Consider the following 7,202-nt stretch of genomic DNA (forward strand, 5'->3'; position numbering starts at 1 on the left):
AGAATGAATTCCAATTTTAGAATGTCTTGAAGATATTAATTCTGTAGTTCATATTCTGACATTTGAACGTGTTATTTTGTGTCCGTCTTAAGGTGTCCATGCACTGGTAAGGTCCAAGCAAATGGTCAGCTGTCATTTGCTCTCATCCATGGTCAGATTTTTGTTCCGACCGGACAGATCTACAGATGGATCTGCCTGTGTATGGCAACCTTTGTTGGGCACAGAACTGCAGCTGTGCACCAATACGATATTGGTAGAGGATATCGTATTATATAAGATTTCTGTCTGATGTGTAGACAGAGTGGTACTCTAGCTGTTGGGAGTATCTTTGATTACGCTTGTTTATCCGCCCAATTCGGTAGACGTACCGTTAAGTTTTTATTGATACAGCCACAATGATCGAATATCTCTTCATTTGGGGGGCAAGCAGATTGTATGCCAATTGGGCATTCTGAATAATGCAAAACTCTAATTTTGTTCAATACTATGATGCATAGTGTTGAATTGATAAATTAGCAGATGCATTATTACCCTCGGGGTGGGTAATTGATTTATCCTGTTTTATCTGGCTAAAACAGAAGATCTAGGGAGTAGATATGACAGACCATCGAAATCACACGTGAAATGTTTATGTAACTGATATGAATATTCACCGACAGTTTAAGGTGCATTGCCTGAAAGCTCATATTAGTTATAGGTCTTCTGCAAGTCAGAAGGATACGTTCCCTCTAATGCCGCAATGTGTGTCAAAACCTCCAGAGCATTGTTTTATGAAATAGAAAAAATATATTATCAAATTCAACTAATGTGATATGGCATAATGGTCTGCAAATACATTGGCAGGGAGGGTGTATCTGGCCAGTGCACCCCCCCTTCCTCGGCTGATACTAATGCCTGTGTTGTAAATGGTTAAAAAGGGGTTAAACCCATCATGCTTGAGTTTGGCATCAGTGCGGTGGTACGAGGGAACATTAACATAGATCCATTGAAGATTTAATGCAATTATTGCATGTAAAGGAAAAATAATGGTACTTATGTAGTATCTGGGCTGCCGATTTTTTGATTGTATGCCTTAAGTTAAGGCATACAATCAGATGCGATGCGATGCGATATCGTCCCCTCGCGGGGCTCGCTTCGCTCGCCACGCTTCGGGCTCGGTGGCTCGCTATGCTCGCCACAGGTTTATATCCAACTCCATGCCCACTTGGATAGTAAAGGTATGAAAAGGACCCCTTTTTCCCATTGAATTCCATGTTAAAATGGACTTAGTCCATTTTAACATTGATTCCTATGGAAAAATCGGGTCATCGCATCGCATCGCATCCGATGGTCGCATGCGATGCGATGTACCCGATTTAGAAATCGGCAGCCCAGATACTACATAAGTACCAAAATAATCAACCGATTGAACTCAGAAGCAATTATTACTAAAAGTACATTGCACAGTAAAACACAGTAAAACACGGAGCAATACCCCGTCCGTGATTTTACAGGATTCTATGAAAAGGTCGGAGGACGCGTACCGCCGCCGCTCGCCACGCTTCGGGTTCACGTTGATCGTGGGGTGGCGTTAACTAATTTTGGGGGGCCATTTCACTGTTCAGGGGTGTTTTGGGGGGTTTCTGGACCATTTAACATTGTTCCCTGTTGATTTGGGTAAATTGAGCCATTTAACATTGTTCCCTATGGGAAATCGGGGGCATCGCGTCGGGACCATTTAATGCTTATTTAGCCGCATGCGACGCGACCGACGCGATTTTTTAACTTTTCAATGCTTCAATAGGAAATCGGGTCCATCGCGTCGGGGGCCATCGCATACCACTATTAAGGGCACAAGATCAATGCGATTGTGGCCGTGCTAGGAAACAAGTACCATTAAATTGAATCAGGAAAAATGAAACACATACAACTTTGCCATTACCAAATTATAACAAGTTTCAGGCATACTGTGCTGGAACTAATGACACTGTATTAGGGATTGTCAATATAAATTCATGATGGCATTATCATTACAATTGAATATTTTAGTACGTTGCAAGAGATGAAAAGAAAAGTATTATCTGCTATACATGGCTGAGAGCCATTGCCATTGGTTGATATTACCTTAGATTTGTTGTGGAGACAACAAGAATTATATTTTAAAAATTTCTGCATGCAGTCACACAAATGCCAAACAATGCACAGACAGAACATGGTAGTATTGAAAGGAGGTGTTGTTTATGATTCCTTTAAACAAACCCATACACACATGCATAGAAGCAAGGTATGGCATTGTGCCAATTTATAAAACACCGGTTAGGCCTAATAGAGTTCAGGATGCAACTCTGAGTTATAACAGTATAAGACTGGAAATTGTCCAGCAAAGAACAACAGTAATTAAAAGCTGATTTTGAATCCTCAGAGTGATTCCTATGGAAATTATATATTACAATGAGGATCATTAAGGTTTAAAAATCTCTCTGCCACAGGTACTACTGGCAGGTATTATCAATGCATTTAAGAATGGTTTTAGCAAGTTTTTAGCAGAAAACAACATTTAAGGGTACATTGTTTTCTTCTTCCCAAATGGGGGATATATATAAATATTCATAGAATGGGAAGAAGAGAGATCAATGGGTTCACTCCACATGAGGTCATTAACAGCAGTAATAAAAAAATAACATAAAAAAATGTCATATTGCTGAAATAAATTTGCTAAGACAATATTATAAGAAGTAGTAGTGCAAGAGTTTGGTGTTGATTGGAAGCATCATAATGCACATTCACAAACTGTAATAGCATTGATGAAACATAAGAGTATGAAACATAGTTTGCAGTTATTAAATGCCAAAATCATACTTTTGTTTCTAGGGGTAACGAATGATTGGTTGATTGACATTGGGGAAGGTCCCTCCCATGTCATGACACATGTTACATTCAACATCAATAGGAGGTGTCTTAACAAATCTGATATTTTATTCAATGTTATAAGTGCATATATGGGATAAAGTCAGAAAATAAAAGAATAATCAGAATAATTACCAAGAGTTATAAAAATGAATATATTTATATGTATAAAAGGTACAATTTGTTTAAGAAATAAATAAGAGACAATGGTACTTAATAAGAGAAGTTAAATTATAAGGTTAAAATATTTGTCCTATTTGTAGAGGTTGCAGATCAAGATTAATGATTTTATTCAGTACAGAAAAGAAGGTTTTTGTATGTATATGAAAGTGTTTATATGTTAGAGGCGTGACCTAAAGCGTCTGAAACTAAGCAGTTTACTGCCAGAAAAAAGAGTTTACAAGAATTGGTATGTAGATATGGTTTATCAAGTGTCATAGAAAGTGACCAAGGAACTATAGGAAATGTTTTTCAATGAATGTGTGAAAGGATGGGTATAGAATCAATATAAAGATATCGGATTATCCAAGGGTGGTTAGGAAGGTTTCTTACAATGGAGAAAGGAATGGCATGACCGGAAGCACTGCAATAGTGCTTCATAGTATTAATACCACACCTGTACCTTCACTTAACCTCTCTCCACATAAAGTCGGATGGCAGACCAGATACGGTACTAATCTAAAGACTGACTTTTAAATTGCAACATAATTTTTCTGTTCAATATGTTATCCACCTATCTAAGCAGTTACAAGACCTTCGTCGAGTCAACAGGAGATCCATTCCACTTCATTATTTGGTCCAGAGCACGATACACAGCTCGGAGAACATGTTATGCAGTTACAAGACCTTCGTCGAGTCAACAGGAGATCCATTCTACTTCTTCATTTGGTCCAGAGCACGATACACAGGCTGGAGACCATGTTATGGTGAGAAGTTTCTTGCATTCCGGTTCCCTTGCAGATTGATGGGACTGTCCTTGACAAGTATTGCTGACAACAGATACGGCTATAAAAGTTATTGAGAAGGACATCAACCTGGAGTCGCAGGTCGTGACGGTGAGAGATTCAAGTTTAAAAATCACCAGAGACTATGTTGTGTTCCAGTTTACAAAATCACCCGAGACTATGTTGTGTTCAAGTTTAAAAATCACCAGAGACTATGTTGTGTGCTTAAACAGAGACTTATTTGATATTAATAAGAGTTCTTCAATCAAGATGGAAAGCATCACTTTTAACTGACTGTATACTTACGGGACAATGTTAAGGAAAATATTCAAGTCATTTGAGTGGAGTAATCATGGACATCATTGCAGCATTTATAATGATTTACCTTGGAGAGAGGCCTAGTCGAGGTTATTGGTCTGAGTTCCTGTCCAGTAGCATGGATAGGGGTTATTTCACTAAGTACAATTCCTTTGTCCCTTCTAAGCAGGTCAACACGAACATTTAATAACGTTTATAAGGAATAGGGTACAATACCCTTTGAAAGATGAAGTGGTGATCGTATCAGAGGAGAAAAAGATATACTCTGATGTATTGATAAAGTGGTATATTATTCAAGAGAATTTGTAAGTCAACAGTATCATTCACTGATGGGATACTGTAGGTAACGAATGCAACTGATTGTTGCGTATGCATTAACACACCATTGATGAGTGATAACATGCCTATGTCACCATATGTTTATATAATGAAAAAACTAAATAGTTACTTTAGAAAATTAGTGAAAAAGGATTGTGATTGATATAAGATATCATTGGCCCTTATTCTGATCGGTGCGGCCGGATCCGAATATGCGGCCAGGACCGTGCGTGCGAAACCCCGCCTTCCATATGGATCGCCAACTCCGTCCGTACGCGGTAAGAAGCTGGCCGAACGGACCGCACGTGTATTTTTCACGGAATACGCCTCCTCCATCTCAGGGAACCTCCCCTATCATTCGATGGTCGCAGACCATCGAATGCAGGACCGAGTGGTCCACCAGCTCCCGCAACCTCAGACCACACGGACATTTTTCCGTGCAAAAGCAGGGATCTGGGCGGGCAGCTGACATCCGGCGATGTCAAATGTCCGCCCCCTACACGTGCGTCACGGCCGCATTACAATACGTACGCCCAGCGTTTGCATGGGAACGCCCATGAAACGCGGGGCGTAGGATTATGGTAATGAGCCCAAATAGCCCTTCACGCCCCTCTCCACCCCCTGTTCGGAGTGTTCACATTTCATGCGGGATTTGGCCGTACGCCCCGCTCGCACATGCGCAGAGACGCCTCTGCACATGCGCAGACACAAAACATCGGCGGCACGAACGCACGCGGATATTACCGCACCGATCAGAATAAGGGCCATTATTTTGTTTCAGCAAAATCATAAGTGAGATGAAACCAGATTTAGGTAAACAGAATGTATACACTTTCACTATCAGGAAGAGCCATACAAGATGAAAGCTGATGCAGGATATTGCGACAAAATTGTCACAATGCATAAGCCATATGTTCCGCAATGCGCTGAACAATGTGCAACTAACTTTCAAGGTTTTAAGTTTATCACATGCACCCTAGATTGAAATGAAAAAGTATTTGAGTTTACACTAAAAAAATGAAGGTTCAACATAAAATGTTCCAGAGTTCAAATGTATAAGTTAGGAATAATGGTTTACACCATAGTTCTTAAGTTTGATGTTGATGTTTTTTTCCTTATGCTAAAACAATATTCGCCATATTGGGGGAAATGTGTTTTGAAATGATTACTATTAAAGTTTGAAGGTTTTACTATTTGGGAATAAAAGAAATACGTTCCAAAGTTTTAATACCATAACCCATGATGAGTTGAAAGGATTCTTTTCACAGGTTAATACTACAGTTTAAAAGACTTTATTCCGGCTATAAGGAAATATATTCCATTTATCGATTCTCAAGTAAAAATCATATGGATACCACCTTGGCAAATATCTATACGTATGGAAATGGTGGTTATTTGGACAATCAACGAGAGATTATTGAGTAAATGTTGTTGTAACTGTTTGACTGATAATGTTACAAATTCCTGGTATGAAGGAGAAACATAGAAAATGATATAATGATAGAATACTATAAATGATGCATGATAGTCATGGGTAGATCATAGGCCATGTTTCCCAAGAATAGAATAATGATGTTCAGTGGAAAAGTTTATTCTTGTGATAAAATACCAATTTTGATAGTGATAGGGAACATGTACAGTATAATGTCCCTGATCAAAGGGTGGAATTGTTAAAGGTATATGATTCTAGTCATTCTATAATTCTAGTCCAGGAGATCCAGGCGGACCAGATGCTCCTGGTTCTGATAAGTTCTTCCATGTTGTAACATGATTTGTTTTTTCTCTAGTTAACTAATGAAAACCAGATGTTCTGTATAACACACAACAACAGGATACATTATGTAATATATCCAGAACTTTCTTGGGAACTTAGCCTTTTGCACACACACAGATAAAATGGACAAATATCCATAATCTGTGCCAACTTCTCTATACGCAGTTAAAATTACCTTACATGGACATGCATGACGAGATAGCTGTAAGAGTGTCCACCCTTATCCTCAACTTATAAAACTAGTCACAACTGCACCCAAGGTTTGAGCTTGTCGTATGGTGGTCGTGGGTGTCACATAAGGAGAGGAGTTAAGCTGTGATGGGGAAGCCAAGACGTGAAGATGTCTTGTTATGTGGTATTGTATTGAATTACATTCTTGTGTATGATGAAGAATAAATATTTTTATCTTTTATAATATTTCTGGTAAATGTCCTTCTTGCATGAAATTGGCGATAGCACTATGTGGTAAAACATGCTTCAACAACTTCGACTGAACTGACCAACTAACCAGAGTTGTACATGCTTCTGTGATTGTTCACCACTTGTATATTTGTGATACCCCAGTATGGGTTTTTATGCGTCTGTACATTTTATTAAATATCAAATGTCAATTTAAAATTGGTTTATTTTCTTGAGCGCCCTCTGAAACCCCATTTCTCTCCATTTCTATTATTTGGGTCCTGTCTAACAGAGGATCCCTCAGAGGAGCTGCTCGCACATTCTGAGCGCAGGAAGGGGACCCCCCCCATTCTGTTATATATATATATCTGATCCATCTGGACGTAGAAACAACAGGCAGTTTTCTCCGGTCACCCAGGGCATTTCCATGTTTTTTCCAAGGTGCAGGGGCGGATTGGGACTTGAAACCGGCCCAGGAGCGGGGGAAGGGGGAGTGGGGGGCGGCGGTATGTAATGCGTGCGCCCGGGGGGGGGGCTCACCTGCTGCTTGTTCTTTTTTCTGC

This window comes from Crinia signifera, chromosome 6, assembly GCF_055691185.1.
Source record: "Crinia signifera chromosome 6, ASM5569118v1, whole genome shotgun sequence".
In the NCBI taxonomy this organism is placed as follows: Eukaryota; Metazoa; Chordata; class Amphibia; order Anura; family Myobatrachidae; genus Crinia; species Crinia signifera.